The sequence below is a fragment of the Catharus ustulatus genome, chromosome 1 (genome assembly GCF_009819885.2).
Source record: "Catharus ustulatus isolate bCatUst1 chromosome 1, bCatUst1.pri.v2, whole genome shotgun sequence".
In the NCBI taxonomy this organism is placed as follows: Eukaryota; Metazoa; Chordata; class Aves; order Passeriformes; family Turdidae; genus Catharus; species Catharus ustulatus.
Window position 1 is genome coordinate 143121240 of NC_046221.1, and position 17146 is coordinate 143138385.

Genomic DNA, 17146 nt, shown 5'->3' on the forward strand with positions numbered 1-17146 from the left:
AACATTTTATAAATAATGTTCTTCAGTACATACAGAATTAGTAAATCTGTCAAAGACAGATTCAGTGATTACACTTCATTTGTGAATTCAGAAAAATCAATCCACCAGATTAGTTTGTAATATTTAGCACTTTTACAGTATTTTCTATGCTTTTTACACTCACAATTCAAATTCCAAAGAATACATGATACTCTAAAAACACAGTGAAAATTACTTTAATGTTTTACACCAAGAAATTAATTTTACCAAGAAGGAGAGGTTTTAAGGAAAACTGACGCACAGGGTGGGAGAAGTCTTAGGTTATGAAGTCCAGGGACAGCACTGTAAAATTCCTTTCTATTTTCTCAGCTATATCAAGTACAATTGGCTCATTGGACCAGAGCTGGGAGCCACCAGAGCAAACTGATTTACCAGATCCCCTGCAAGGCATTTGTACCACCCATAGCACTCATATCCCGTGCCAGAGCCATGCAATTGCTGGCTGCAGCTCCCCTTTATCAGAGACATGGACAGCATGGTGCAGGGCTCAGCCAAGCATGAGATGGACATAACCCTATGATAGGAGACAGAATGAATGAATGAGAAGAGAATGAAAGATTTTGGTAGTGACTCAGGTGAAACTGAACATTAAAAATAATGCTTCTTTTCTTCTCTCTCCAAGCAGAATTATCACAGTCATACCAGTAGGTTTGGTCTAGTGGCATCTCTAGGGCACATGGTGCATCTAGGGGAATATATTTGAATATCACAAAGGCAGGAGTTACATGAAGAAAATAGAATAAGAGTAAGTTCAATGAAGTAACATTTTACATGGGCTTCTTAAATCCTTTTTGAGTTAGGCCCATAAGCTTTAAAAAGGTAAGCAATAAAAGTTGGTGTTGTTGAGTATCCATATCCTGTACAGCATTCCTTCATGGGAGATAAAATGTTCTAGTAATGGAAAATCAGAACAAAACAATCTTGCCTCAGAGTATTTTTAAAATTATTTGACAGGGCCATTTGCAACATTTCATTGAATTAATAGTGGAAAGAAAAAGGTAATTCTCATATTATTTCCTATTGGTCTTTATGATTTTGTCACCAAAACCATGCTGGTGACATCAGGAATATATTTCTGTTGCACTCCACTATCATCCAGCTTGCAGCACTTTCTGGGGAGCCAGGTGTCTCCAATTTGGAAGAAATTATTAAAATCTGTTCAGCTGGTTCTGCATCAAAGAACTCCGTAATTGCTTGGTTCTAGGGCTTTCTGCCATCTGAGGCTGAAATGGCAACCATCTGTTAAGAATTCCTCCACTGAGTAATTTTATTCATATTCTGAAGAACATCAGGGAAAAAAAAAAAGCCAAAAATCCTCCAAAACTTTCTTAGTTGTGGCATGGTTTTGAATGGAACTCTGAAACCTGCATCTCCCGGTAGTTCTTGTCAAGTTTCTGTACTGGTTGACTGTGCAGGAGAAAGAATGGTTTGCTTACCATAAAACATTAGTATTTCATGCTAATGGTCACTCTCAGGAAAAACAACCATTGCTTTGTTATTATTCATTCATCAATATAATGCCTAAAGGTGCTGAGAGCTCCACAGTTTAAATTAAAGAGAATTCCTGGTCTAGGAAGCGTAGGATTTAAGAATAGTCTTTTCTATGAAAGCTTCTGGAAAAACAAACATTCACATTCTACTAAGGTCAATTTAGTCATTTAGGGTAAGGCTTAACTTGAAAAGCTTGTGCCATCTCAAAGTCAAGTGTCTAACCAAAACAGTCCTCCAGGTATGAACATATCTGCTGAAAAATTCACCTAATTGTTCATTCCCTTTGGACCCTTTCTTTGTTCTTCTGTGTGCTCTTCCCATAAAATGGAGTGCTTAGTTTTTCCAACTCTCTGTGTGTTTTCCCAATTTTATGACTGCTGAGGCCCCATATATGTTCTTACTAAAACTTTATTTTCAGAGACTGACTTCCTTTGTGTTTAGCAACAGTGAAGATTATATGAATAAATCTAGTATCATAAGGTATATATGTACAGGAATATTAATTCTATGATTTCTAGTTTCTGAAAAATGTACATTTTGGGGTTTGATTTTGCTGGTGGTTTGGTTTTGGGTTTGGTGTTATTTTATTTGTGCTTGGGGAATGAAAGAAAGTAGATGCTATCACTCTGTTGCTTAAAACATCTCTGTCTTGAATGGCAGGCACACAAAATAACCTTTCCCCTTGAAGAACCTAAAGACTAAAAGAACTGTGTGAGTGGATGACATTCCAGGTAGATACCTGAGGAAAAGAGGGACTGAGTTAACCAGAACTTCAAAAGATGTCCAGAGCAAGGGTTGGCATGGATTCTTAATTTGGAAATTCACAGTTTTGTGTTCATCATTGCAGCCTCTTCAGCCCTTTTTGGGGGGCTTTTCTTTGTCATTTCAATAGACAACTGTCAACTATCTTTTGATAGATATCTTTGCTGGAGAGGTCAGCACTCTGTCACTGCATTCCATGAGTCAGGCTCTTATTCCCAGGCTTTTATTCCCAGTTCTCCTTGTCCTAAATCTATGCAAGAGGCTAGAATGTTGGATAAAGTGACTGCTAAATCGTCATATTTATAACATCTTAAAAGGTAGGACAAAATGTTGGAATAAAAGCCAAAAGATTGTGGTAGAGTGAAATAGAAGATTTCCAACTCTTATTTCTCACCTTTATGAAGCTCACAGACCTAATATGTAAAACTTTACTTTAAACTTACTGGACAAATCAAGTATTTTCACCGCTTCTACCACAATTTTGTCTTACAGTAGCCTTAAGAAAAAGTAGGCTGGAGGTGAGCTCTAATGACCGCCTGCCTTGCACTTTTGAAGGAAGAATATATTTCTTGTCCTCTACTTGTACAGTAAACAGTACAAGTAATATGGCTTGACCATGAGTTTGACTCATTTATACTTTATTGTCTAATGTATTAGTTAATTTTTTCAGAGTTGCTTTTAAATTACTAGCATTTTAGATATATATGAAAATGGGAGCTTCAGTTTTCATTCGTCTTTAATATGTGCCCAGGGTCATTAGTCACCCCACAGGAAGACCAACTCCCCATATGTGGATCTCATTCCTAGGCCCAGCAATATGGTAACAGTTTATAGAAATAATTTACTATCTGATGTATTTACAATTCCTTCCTTTCATACCTTTGTACCATCATTAAGCCACCATCAGTTTCAGGCAGAGCCTTGGTCAAATGCTGAGCCATTCTCACTCTTCCCTTTCTGGTGCATGCAACAGGATACTCAAAGTGAAGAGCTTTGAATCAGGAGCTGACAGACACCCACAGGTAGCTAAGGGGATGGGATGAATGCCCCTTGGTTCCAACATGATGATCTTCTCACAGATAGAACAAAATGCTGACCTCTCATGTAGAACAGCGGTCATCTCTCACCAGAGGGACAAACAGATGGTCATGAGCATGTGTTTTCAATCCATGAGTTTTATGGCATTTGGAAAGTGTATTTTACTGGAGATTGGGGAACTACTTTATTCTATAACTCCTTTTTTTGATAGAGGTCTCCTTACCAGCAGAGTCCAGTCTGCAATTTCTTCCCAGAGCCCTCTGAACAGTCTTTTCTGTCCTGCGCTCATTTTGGAACTCCAAGCCCCCAAGAGTCTGTCTGTGAGTCGATGCCCAACCACGGCAGACCCCTCTCAGACAGCTCACTGAGTTGTGGTCACCCCCAGGGATGGACGCTTACTGATACAGCTTTCAGTCCTCCCACCTCAGTGGAGCCTGGGGACTGTGCATTAAGCCATGCACTTTGTTAATTCATTAATGTCCTTTAGTGGCTCTTAGATCATAGTGGCAACAGAATTACTGTGGCCAGGAATGCTGTTTTACAACAAAAAATAAAACTGGAACTAAATTGAGTGTGACAGTGACCATAGAGAAGAATAACATTGCTAATGGAGCTCTTGCACTGCTCAGATTCCACAGGCAACACTGGGATTGTAAAACAAGACTTAGTTTGATTTTATGCATAGCAACAACATCAAAACTGACAGAAACAAGGGCTGTGAGATAGAAACATACCAAAACCATGCTTGTGTCAGAGGAGTTTTGACTAATGAACTGAAGACAGGAGGTCTGAAGCGATGTATTCAGTGCTAAGGTTAGTAGCACCACTGTAACTTAGCCAAATACGATTTTCTTAGCTCCATTTTGTTCCTAGTGAGAGACCTGCTTTGTTTCTCTGCTGTTGTTAAGTTGAGGAGACTTAATACCAAAAGAAACTTCTTTATGGAACAGCAAGGAAAACTCAATGGTGGGCACTACATCAGCATGCTCAGCCCTTGCTCAGCCTTGCCACCTCCACAGCATGGAATCAGGGACCAGGGACCCAGGAGTGTGGGAATCTGGCATCAGCTGGTATTAGAGTGCAGAACAAGGGCATGACTTGTAAGAAGGAGTCTCCCACAGCAAAATGGCTGGGAATGAACCCAGAAGCTGTCAGGGTTGTTTTCAGTGAATTAACAGAAGTCACATTAGTATCCTGGTTTGAATGAAGCCTTTTGCTTTTTCCATTATGGATAGTTAAACCAACAATTGTAACATTCAGGTTCAAATAAAAGACTTGGCATACTGGAAGATGGAAAGTAGGGAAGCAAACCTGAGTTGTTCATTACTCTAGTGCATAATGTAGTATCTAAGTACTTTCGCCATGTCATCCCTTTTCATAATTTAGGGAATACTTTAAGCTTGCAATAACAATCGCCAGGATAATAACCAGGCAGCACATAGACTGTAGAATAAATACTCCTTTCTTTTCAGCAAAGATTTAGGTAGAAATAGATCAAATTAGGTAGCAATCAAACCAATTGAACTTGTCAGACAGGTAGATAAAACAATGAAATTAAAAGATTCTTTTTCAATTCTTAATATTGAGCTGTCAGTATCATTGGGGGGAAAAAAAGAGATAAATTCCAACTTTAATAACATAGAGTCATCCATGAACCATGTTGGCACTGGTAGTATCTCTTTTGGGGAGAACAATAACCTAAAGATTCAAACTTGAAAGTATTCACAAAATTCTGCTAACAAAAATACTTTTGAGATTGAAATCCAAAGGAAAAAGAACATGTGAGAGAAGTAAATGTAGTACTCATGATTATACATGCAAAAGCCTGTGTAGAAACTCTAATACAGAACACTTGTACACTTCTATAGATTGTTTAGCTGACATGAAAACTTCCCCAAGGGAGATTTCCAATTCTAAAAAAGCATCCACACCCCTCAGAAAAATCTCCCTCACAATGTACACAGATACAAGAAGAAATCCTGTAAAAATAGCATGCTATAAACTGATGTAACTCATTGTGCGTAATACACTCAATGGGAGCAAGTGGAGGCATAAGTGAAACTGTCTGTATAATTGAGTTTTTCCAGGGGCGTTTTATTGCTTACTTGCATGCTTGCTTTTATTCAAACAAAGGAAAGAGTGAACTGGAAGGAAAAGAGGATTCTGATTCTCTTTTAGAGACCCAAAATTACTTTTCTTTACCTTTACTTTCTAGGTATCTAAGCTTTTTTGTCCTTCCTATGACTGAACAGGCTGCAATCCTCTATAAGTGTAGATCTTCAGTGTCATAATACCTCCAATCCTTGGCTGCCTGCCTTCTGGAAATATGGAATAGACAGCTGGCCCAAAAAGCTACTTCCCTTGGAGAATCCCAGCTTAAATGTCACATCTGACACATTTCGGGCAGAACCAGCAGTAGTATCCAGTAATTCTCCACATCTGGTTAGAGCCAGATGTGACACTGACACAGTACAAAGCATCTACCTTACTTAGAAATATTTCCACCAATGCCTTTCCTAGAAATACTTCAGGAAGCTGTACTATTTGTGTAAAAAAGGTGAAGGGATTGTTTCTGGGCATACTTCCACAAAAACCTGTACATAAAATTAATTTTCTTAACATACTTGCTGATGCTGGTGCTCCAGACCATAAATAAAAGGGGACAGTTTCATCAATATCATCACTCTCTTGACTAAAGAAAATTTCTTGTAACTAAAGAAAATCTTCACCCAATCCAAGTATTGGTATTCCTGATCTATATGACTGTGACTCAAATGTGAATAGGAATTAAAATCAATTATGCCAGTCTTCGCAGGGTCACAATCTTAAAATTCTCCCAAACCTTGTGTTTTTATTTCTTTAGTTCATAAACAAATTCAATATGTTATTACGCTTAGAGTCAGTCCTTTAAATCACATAGGTTTTGTGATCAAAAATATGTACGGAGTTTTGCAAGGAAAGTGGCTCTGTTACCAGTAGATCCTGTCGAAATAAAGCCAAACCACTAGAAAGCACAGCACACTAATGAGATTAGTACAGTGTCAAGGTTTCTGCAAAAATCTACACAAAATACCAGAACAATGTGGTGCTAATGTGCTAGTACTGCTATTACTTTTGGTGCCATATGGATGCTTTATAGTGCCAATATTGTCATGGTCTTAAAATATGAAGGTTTGCTTAACGTGTTCCTTGAATCTGTAACTTTAACCCTTAAGGATTATTCACTTACTGGAAGACTTTTTCTTCCATACATGTCTGATTTTTCTCAATATTTATTTTAATTAAACTTGTCTTGAAAATGAAAATGAGAAAGTATTTCTGTCCTTAATTATAAGAAGTGTTTACTTGACACTATGTCAGCAGGCAAATATTTTATGGTAAACACAGATTTTGTTGCTTTTGCTAAAAATTTAATTTTACACTGGCCAGGTATATTTTCCCCTCACATTTCAAAATGGCAGTACTCTGCGTAATATTCCTGTTTCTTATAAGTTGATCTAAGAAAATAAAGACAGCTGGAGAAGCTGCTGAGACTTACCATATTTCCAGATCAGCTACTATAAAAATCAAATCACACAGAATTATGGGAAGAGCTTTGAACTTGCATTTCTTGTACTTTAGCAATATTGACACTGGAAATATTTCACTTGCAAATTAGATTAAGGATAGAATTTATATTTGCTTAGTAAACTGCTGGAAATACGCATCATGTTGCACACCATATTACACCCAGCATAATGATGCTCTTGTTCTTGTCAGCTCGTATTTCACAAAACAAATAACCTCTATTGTATCAACTTCCTTAGGGCAGCATATATTAGCACATATTAGCAAACCCTAGTGTTTTGATTGTATTCTTCTTCACTGTCCTTCTTGATTTGTTTACTTCTTCTCCTACTACAGAAACCCCACAACCAGCCCAAATCTCCAAACAGAGAGCTAAATATTTATTATTCTTCATCAACTTATTCTCTACATTTTTTTATTTGATTGCAGAATATTTAAAGAACAAGGTTGAAGACTTCTGCTAAAATAGATGAACAAAAAAAAAATATCACTGTAATGTTGTATTCTTCACATTGGTTTCTCCCAACCTGTCTCTCACAAATGACACATACTCCTGATGCTGGAGGCGAGCCCTCATTTTGCTTTCCACTATATGCTTTCCCAAGTAGAATATGAAAACAAAACTTTTGCTTTCTTCACTAAATTCCTTCCTTGAAATGGCAATGGTCCCTTGGTAAGTGGAAGTTTGTTAAAAGTTATAACAGTTGAGTGGAAAAGAGAGGAGAATATGTCTGTGATCTAGAGAGGAAAGTATATTTAGGATCTGAATTTATATTTTCATTTTTTCAGACTGATGACCTTATTCTGCATTACCCTTCAAATGTACTGTCATGGAACCTCTACAGAGAGGAAAACCTTTAAAGAAATAGTTCAAAGGATTCTTTAGATTTACATTTAACAGTCTACTATATTAATAGCATGATTCACTTTGACTCTAGTAGGCTAAATGACATCATTGTTATACTGTGGGAGAAAGAAGTTAAGTTTAAGTTGGAAATAATATTGTTCAGAATCTTATCAGTACTATTTATGAAAGTATTAATATTACATCAGGGGAAAAATTGAGCTAAAATCCTGAAGAATGTGTTTTATATTATAAACTTCCATAAACCATTGACAGAGAGCAGCTTTAGCATTTGGCACTCTCTGAAATGCTATTTATGGCAAAAGAACAAAAAAATAATTTACCATATTTTCTTCTTGTTCTCAGATTTCTTTAGTATTGACTGATATATTTATGGCATATGAATACATAATGTGCAGATGTATGTGTGAATAACTACAAAGAAAATTAGTTAATTCAATATTTTAATCTTCATCTAGATCACTGATGTTTGAGAAAAACAATCCAGATATTTTGAAAGAATAAGTTATTGTATTATTTAGTCTTTTTGGAAACAAAAAGGATATTGAAACAAAATGGGGATATTTTTAGTTTACTGAAATAGGTACATTTTTTCTTTAAGAATGAGTAATATATTATGTCTTATTATTGGGACACTAATGGCATAATTATATATATAGATAAAATATAGGAACAAAATTAATTTATATATTATTACCAATTTTTAAAATTATATTTGGCATTAGAGATAGATTTTGGTACCTACTAAGGTATTTCATTCTGTTTTGGTCATATCTTTAATATGGCATGCATTTAAACTGCTGAAGATAAGTTTTATTGTTTTGTTATGAACAGAAGTCAAGATTTTATGACAAATTTGGGGAAAATAGAATTTCAATAAAGAAAAAAGTAGAAGAAAATAGTCTTTTGAAGACATCCTTTGGAGAATAAATATAACAATTTTAAATTGGAACAGTATAATGCTCACCAAAAGCAACACGATACCTTTTTTCATCCTATAAAGCATTTTTATTGTTATGAGTGGAAGTTTAATAATATAATTCAAGTAAACATAATTTTATAGTAAAATTTTACTATTCTTTTTGGCTTAAAATCTTCCTCAAAGCAGTTGGCTTTTAAATTGCAAAATTAGTGGATTTGGATGTAATTGATGGCCCTGGAAATGATATCCCCTCTCCATTTCAGGTACAAATGTATACACACTAAGAACCTACACTAAGAGTGTTCTGTAACTTTGGTTATCTCTGTTCTGAGCTGCCAATGGCTGTTGTCTTTTAGGTGAGTCTGCCAGCTCCTTTGAGAAGGTGTTTATCAGCTCCTACTTGGTGCCAGAAAAGGTCCATGTGCACTAATACTGGGCTTTACTTGCCTTACTTTTCCCTGCCTTGTTGTTCTTGGTCAGAGCTTTTTCTTTGCCTTAGCTTTTAATTTTATTTCCTGCAGTGGAAGTGTCATCTGCACTTGAAATGGTATCTGATACAAGGAGACAGTAATTCTTGAGCCAGTTTCTGAATTTATTTCTGTTGGAGACAGTTATTACTGTCCCATTGAGAGATGCTCTCACTGATGACAGAAGATCTTAGGCACAATTTGTTTCTAAGAATTTTTCTTTCCTCTTAATTGAAAACTATCTATAAGGTCAATAAACTCATTAATCCTCACATTACTGTAACAATGGTCTGGAACACAGAAGTTCTGGGAATCAAGTTTAAAAGGAAATGTGAAAGATAAAAATGTTCACTGCTTTTGTACTGACAGTCCCAATGGAATTATGGTGTCATTTGTGATAGCCATGGTACATTTTATAGAAAATAAAAAATAAGTTTAGATTTCTGTAGGGTACATCTTGATATACACTCTGGATGATTCAAATTTCAGAAGAATTTCTGCAAAATGCTATATACATGCTAGATGGAAGTTCTCTCACCACACTATTTCAATAAGGTTGTTAATGAAGTAAATATCTATACACAAAAGACACATTGAACTTTCGTGTATCAAAACATCCATCTCAGATGGACATATTACACAGAAGGACATATTATGCACACACACTACCTTCTGAAAGGGATGCTAATGACTTCAGTCATTGAAATATCTGTCAAATCAGGACAGACTGAGAGAGCAGAGGTTGCTCAGCCCAGACTTGAGAAGGCTCATGGAGGAGTGAAGAAGAGAGAATCAAGATTCTTCTCAGTGGTGCCCAGTGATAGGACAAGAGGCAATGGGCAAAAACTGAAATACAGGAAATTTCATTTAAATGGTAGAGGAAGCTTTTGTGCTGTGAGGGTGGTCAAACATTTGAACAAGTTGCTGAGAGAGGCTGGGGAGTCTCCGTCTTTGCAGATATTCAAAACATGACTGGATATGAGTTGGATATCTGGCTGACCCTGCTCAGGGTGGGGCTGGACTGGACTGGATGAGCTCCAGAGGTTCTCTGGAGGTGAATGAAGGTGCTCCAGCCTTAGTCACACTGCATCTCCCTTTGTTGATACTGGAGAAGGCTCATCAGGAAAACTTGCTAAAGTTTAGCTTAGATGAAAGTTGCATAACAAAAATTTTTCATGTTAAATTTTGGATTAAGAATGCCTATTGCTAATGCAAAGGTTGCATGATGCTCCTGTTCAGTATATTTCTGATCAGTGCTTGACATATATCACACTGTTCCTGCTTTATATTCTAAATAGTAACAGCAAATGTTTAATAGCCATACTTAAAAATCCCTTTAAGTCACAATCCTATTTGCTGTAAATTTAAAAAGATTTTTGCTGATGTGAATGAAGAAGTAAAAGTAGCATGCTTCTTTTCCTAAGAACAGTGTACAATTCAGCATAATTGGACTGAGAAATTAAAACCTTAAGAATTGTTTGAAAAGATACTCTTATAGTTTGTAAAACTGGTACAAATTTTTATTTCATGGAAAGAAAGTATAGTTAAAAAAATGTGTAAGATTGGCAAATGAAAACAATGGAGATTGCACTATACTTAGTAGTTCCTCCTGAAAATTTCCATCTTAAAAATTCATTTATCAAGCACAAGTCAAAGGCCTATCCTATACTTAAAAGGTCAGAATAGACTTTTATATTTTGAGGGCTTGTTTCCATACCCAGATTAAAAATTAATGTATAAGAGAGGTTATGTAGCTTTTGGCTACAGTTCCCTTACAATATATTAATTTTAGATGTGTTAGAAGAGTGTTACAGAAGGATATTTCAAGATAATAGATTTACCAGATAATGAAAATAAAACTGCTGTTAGTTCATACCAGCATATAGAAAGAGCAGAGCAAGCCAAATATATTCTAAAAGGAGATGATAACTTTGTGCTTAAAATAGAAAATATTTTGATGATATGTTTGTCTTTTGATGAAAATGTAAATGTACTTTGACTTGCAATATTTGCCTCTCCTCTCCTCTCCTCTCCTCTCCTCTCCTCTCCTCTCCTCTCCTCTCCTCTCCTCTCCTCTCCTCTCCTCTCCTCTCCTCTCCTCTCCTCTCCTCTCCTCTCCTCTCCTCTCCTCTCCTCTCCTCTCCTCTCCTCTCCTCTCCTCTCCTCTCCTCTCCTCTCCTCTCCTCTCCTCTCCTCTCCTCTCCTCTCCTCTCCTCTCCTCTCCTCTCCTCTCCTCTCCTCTCCTCTCCTCTCCTCTCGACTACCTGGGAAATGTGATGGGCCATGGTCACATTTCAAAGGAGCTAAAGTTCATGGGAAACCAGAACTGCAGTTTGAAATGTCAGTCGTACGACTTCTTCTAGTAAAGAAGAGGTTTCTATATCAACTGGAGCTGCACTTCATTCAATTATTGTTTACACCACTGCAAAGAGCCTTGCAGGTCTCTCACACTGGGTCTGCCCAACATTTTTATAATCCCTGGTCCCTGACTTTGGACAGCTGCAAAGCATGTGCTGTGTGCAAGTTATTTCCCTCCCTACATTATACTTTAACAAGATAGAGCCTTCCAGAAGAGGCTATTTGAATACTATAAATTGTTTTGAACTGTTGTAGAAAGCCTAAGAGCTATGTAGTGCTATTTTTTTCTTCCCATTTTTAAGGCTATATTAAAGTGTGTAGGAAATATAAAAATTCACCAAAGCCCTTAATTCTGGTGATTATCTATAAAGAAATATTAGTAAGGAAGAGATCCTTAAGAGATTCACATGCAGATGTGCAACCACATATATTTTTGATTGTTTCTCCATTTTCTTTCATGAAAATTGTACTGGTGTTGATCACTGAATTTAATAGCAGAAGCTGCATACATCATGACTGATCTCATTGATGGGGGATGCAGTCTGACACTTGAATTTACATTCTTACTACTGACCCTGTTGTCAACTGAGAATCCATTATCTTGATTTGACTAATGTTTTCTTTAATTTTAGCTAATGTATGTCACAGCTTGCATATTGAGTTATATGCTGGCATGCTCTTGTAGGAGCCAGCACTGCTGCTACCCTGTCAACACCAGGTTTCAGAAGGAATTCCTTTGGTCAGTCTGCCTTCAGTGCTGTGCCCCTCAGATTTGAAGTTCATCCCTGCAGAGGGTTGTCTTGCTGGTTCAATATCTCTTTCAGTTGTTTTCATAATGCCTTCCACTTACTGGATTACTGTTTTCTTTAGGGAGTGCCTTGGAAGGCCATTTAAAAATATATATTTTAATAAACACATATGTGGGGGAAGGAAGAGAGAGGCAGAAGTCCTCTACAGGTATCTAAACTACTTGTGCTACAGTACCTCTGTAGATGCTTCACTAAAAGACATTTTGGAATTATTTTTCCATGTTGTGTATTTAAAACTAAAACAACCAAGAAACAAGCATTTTAGGTAAACCAGCACTAACTCCTTATATAATATTACAATGCACTTGGTATTGTCTAATCTACATTGAGCAAAAATACTTTCATTGTTCTAAATGAGCATTTATGGTATATTTTGGACCTATTACAAGAACAGCTAAAGTGAGAAGATTTTGGGGTGACCTGAATAATTTTATCGAATCTTTGCTACTCTTGAGTAATCTGATTAAACCACATGTGTGCCAACACAGCCTTCAATGCCAATCCACGGCACAATATCAAGTTATTTTTCTCTCCCTCATCTAACTTAGTTTTCAGCACCTATTCCAAAGCCAAACTGCCATGATGAGACTCTCAAGGCTGGAAAAGAGGGGCTGAAAGTTACTTAAGCCTGAGGGTATTTTGGCACAAAGGTGGTAAGATAGATCTTTGTGAGGAATTAACCAAAAGTGCAGGTCATATAGAAGAAACTGGAACAAATACTTCCTCATGTAACAGCCAAGCCATGCTTTAACTGGTAGGTTTCTTTGTGTAAATGAGAGGAGGCTTTGGCTGAGCATTTATCTAATAGGTTAAATGTAAATAGAGTCCAGTAGAGAACTGTATTTTACACACTAATCTGAGGTACTGCTGGGAGTTAAACTATATGTGTCCCTTCCTCATGTTAAAGAAAATGAGTAGGAGAAATATAATCTAATCACTTGCTGATATTTCATAGAGATGGAAGTAGGAAGAGGCTTTAAGTTTCTTCAACTGATTATTCTTCTTTATTTTTCTTCTGAACGTGAATCTCTCCTCTCAGGAAAACTTCTGTTTTAGACGCAGTCTTACTGAACCTCTGCCCAGTGCCTAAACCAAACTGAATCTGAGCCTTTTCCAGGAAGACTGGGTGGAGATGAGAAAACTGCTTAGAACTAAGATTAAAAAAACAAATGTGGTGTCTTAGCACTGCTGCTTTCACTTGGGATCCAAACTCAGGTCAGATGGGCCATCCTTACCGCAATTCCTGAGAGGACCCAGCCAGGAAAATTTCATTCTTCTTAGGCTGTCAGAGGTGACACAGGCATTTTACAAGTGACCCTGATGCCAGATTTGTAGATCTCGTTTCCTTTAGAGACAGATTTGGAAGGAAGGCTGAGTGTGGTAGGGAAAGGAGGAGCAGAACTCTGGCCAGGCAGCTGCCTGCCCTGTAGGAGAAACTGGACCCCTGGCTGCCAGCAGAGGGATGGCATTTCTTGCAGGAAGGATTGACTAAAACAGAACAACCCCAACAACAGAAGCTTCTTTTTCACTTGCATGAGAGTTAAGAGGTATGTGCAGCCTCACTAGTAATTCATGTGTCAGGAAACAGATTCAACAAGGACAGACTAATGAAATAGGTGTTAAAAAATTTCACTGCTCAAAGGCACAGCATGGCCTGTAACTACAAATTCATTTTGCACAGTACCAGCTTGTGAATTTGCAACATTAGTACATTTTTTCGTGCTTACTAGTTTAGTTGATATTTCAGCTGTTATTTGTAAAGGTTAAATCAAACTAAACAGTGTTCTTTTTATATATAAACATCAAAAGCAAGATGTTTGCTAATAGCAGAAAATATTCGCAATTCATTATGAATTATACATTGATTGTTACCAAGAAAGAACATTTCTAACCTACCTTGTAATCTTTATTTTAATTTTCATTTACACTGCTTATATGAATGTAGGAGGATTGACAAGAGAGACACTATGGCAGGATTTGACCTATGAAATAAAGTTTATTTACAGTGAAATATAATCCTTTTGAAAAATTTTTGGTGTATCTACAGTGTTGAATTTTTTCTGTACCTCCTCAGCCTCTAATGCTACTGCATGTCATTGTTTAGTCATGGTGGCTGTGACAAAAGGAAAATGTCTCCCAGCCACCACAGAACCACACGGTCTCTCTCAAGGGACAAAGAAATGGTGAAAGGAGGAGAAAAGGGAATGGGAGGTGAATTTTCTGTTGGTGTTGATGCCTGGAAAAAAACCCAAGACATCATTATCATTCCACTACCATTTATGTGATAGAATAAGCCCACAGGTGTTTATTAATGCTTCATAGAGGGAAGGATGTGAGCTCTCTTTCTGCTCTGATTTTGGAAACACTTTTGAAATCTCCCTAATCCATTAATCTATTTTTTTGCTTTTTCTTAATTTCTGAGGAAATAGACACAGAGTCTCTCTGAACAAGGTTGTACAATTAGAGGTTGAAGAAACTTATCTGACTATGGATTGATGAGCGAGTGATGGGTAGCAGGAGTGATTTATAAAACATTCATGCTAATATCTAAAACTAACTAATGAACCTAAAGATACCATTAAAATGTTTAAGTGCAGCAGCTATTTCCCCACTCCCTACTTGCTATCTTTTTAATGCCTTCCTAGATATCAGCTAAATTAGCGTTAGACACAAGAAAGTGTCATTCATTTGTTAATTGTCAATGCAGAATTACACCTTTTTACTAGCTTATATGCCTCAGTGTGTCTGAGTCGCACTTGAATCTGTTTAGTGTCTCAGTAAAGATCATGCTTGTCCACAATTTTAGTTGCTAACACAGACCACTAAATATGTTTTTGGTGTTTTCAGCAGTTTTCAGTCTGTTTAAGAAAAGTTTCCTGCTTCAGAAAGGAGATTTATGCTTCTGAAGAACAGAACACAACTCCTCCTGATCCCCTCCTGATCCCTCTCTATCCTCTCCCCCACCCATTTCTGCAAAGAGGAATCTACAGGCATCCAGAGGAATGTCTCTCTACATTTCTGCACTGATTCCCTCTCTGCCTGATTCTGCTGATTATAGAAAGCAAATAATTAGAACTCAGGATAAGTTAACTTCAACCACATTACCTCCTACCTCTAACTGATTTCCAGTATCTCGGGCTAAGTCTTAGTGTGAGCTTGTGAGCTAGTTACAAATGCATTCAAGAAGAAACATTTGACACCTCTAGGGCTTTTTTTTATTTTTTTTTTATTTTTTTTGCTATTAAGGTAACTTTGTACTTCTCTCTTAAGTCAAAGTTCCTTTTTTGAGTGAAAATCATCAAAAAGAGGAACAATACCACCAGATCTACTTCTAACTACAAGAGGGTTATGATATCAGCAAATCACTGGAAACATTCACGTTTGGAAGACTTTACACAAAAGTGGGTTAAACCAAGTGAAAACCTGTTCTAGTGCCAAAGACTTATCTCTTGACCTATGACTGTGAAAGTAACAACACTGCCAAAATAAAGAGCAGTACCTTAGCACTAGGTATCAGGGTATACTGTGGATTTTAGAGTTAACCTCAGCTGGAGCTGGTTTATATAAAATACACTGAAAAAGCTTAAAATAGAAAAAAAAAATTACTTTCTTATACTTTTCACCATAGTAAAATTGGTTTTGAATCTAAATGAAGGTTACTCAAGCTTACATGAACTCTTGGTGAATTTTTATATTAATCAGTTGCCATGACAATGCAAATTCTTGGTAAGTTCAGCTCTTAGAAGCAGTTCTGTCTGTCCCATGATGTTGACTAAGTTAATTTTCTACACCTATGAAAGAGTGTTCTCAACTTTATATCTGGTTTTAATATACATTCATAGTGTATTGTTAATACATGACTTCTTAAAAAGGTTGCTATAATTATGTGACCTTCTTGTCTTCATTTTCTTGTTTGTAGATATCTGTAGATGTTTTACTTCCTTCAGCTGAATCAACTATTGATCCCTGGTTTGGAACTTATTCTATTCAATAGGGGCTTGTAATTTTATCCATAATGGGCAAAAGAGAATGAAAAAAGGGTTATGTTTCTCATTTTCTATATATTAGGGCCTGGAAGCACAAATTTTAGGAATATTGCTCATATCTCTACGTTTATACATATGGTACTATTCAAATTCTATTAATGATGAAGACTCAAATTTTATTGATTTTCTAAATGAGTTCTTCTGTATCTCTGTGTGGTACTGAAATCTCTATAAGAACCAGACCAAGCTTCCTTTTTTCCCCAGATCTAACTCACTTCAGAAGAGATAACCAATAATGCCTTCTTCTTGAAGGATTAAGTGTTCATATTGCAATGTATTAAATTATTTTGCACTTCATTGTTTTATTTTACTTTGAGTAAGTTGTGATTTTTCCTGATTTGCTACTAAGAAGCAGTAAGAATCTTAATTTCATATTTAATTTAAACAACATTTTTCTCTTTCATACCTATATGTGGACATACAGACCCCCAAGAAAAACACAGTATTTGGAAAAAAAAGATTGCAGAAGAAATACTTTGCCTATGAAATGGTCTGTTTCCAAAGTACAAAGATATAAAGTAAGACAGGTAGAAATACCGGTATTTGGAATATATGTTGAACAGGCAATAAACAGAGCATCGGTAAACCACTGTACACTCTAGGAAGTGCTCATGTCCTGCCTGCTCTGCACAGACCTTGTCCTCCCGTCTCAGAAAAGATACAAGACTGGAACAGGAACAGAGAAGGTGAAAGACTTTCCATACAAAGAACATCTTGTGTGGAATACGGTTTGGCAAGCTGAAAAAGAATGTCTGAGAGCATCCAGCAGAAGCCTATGAAAG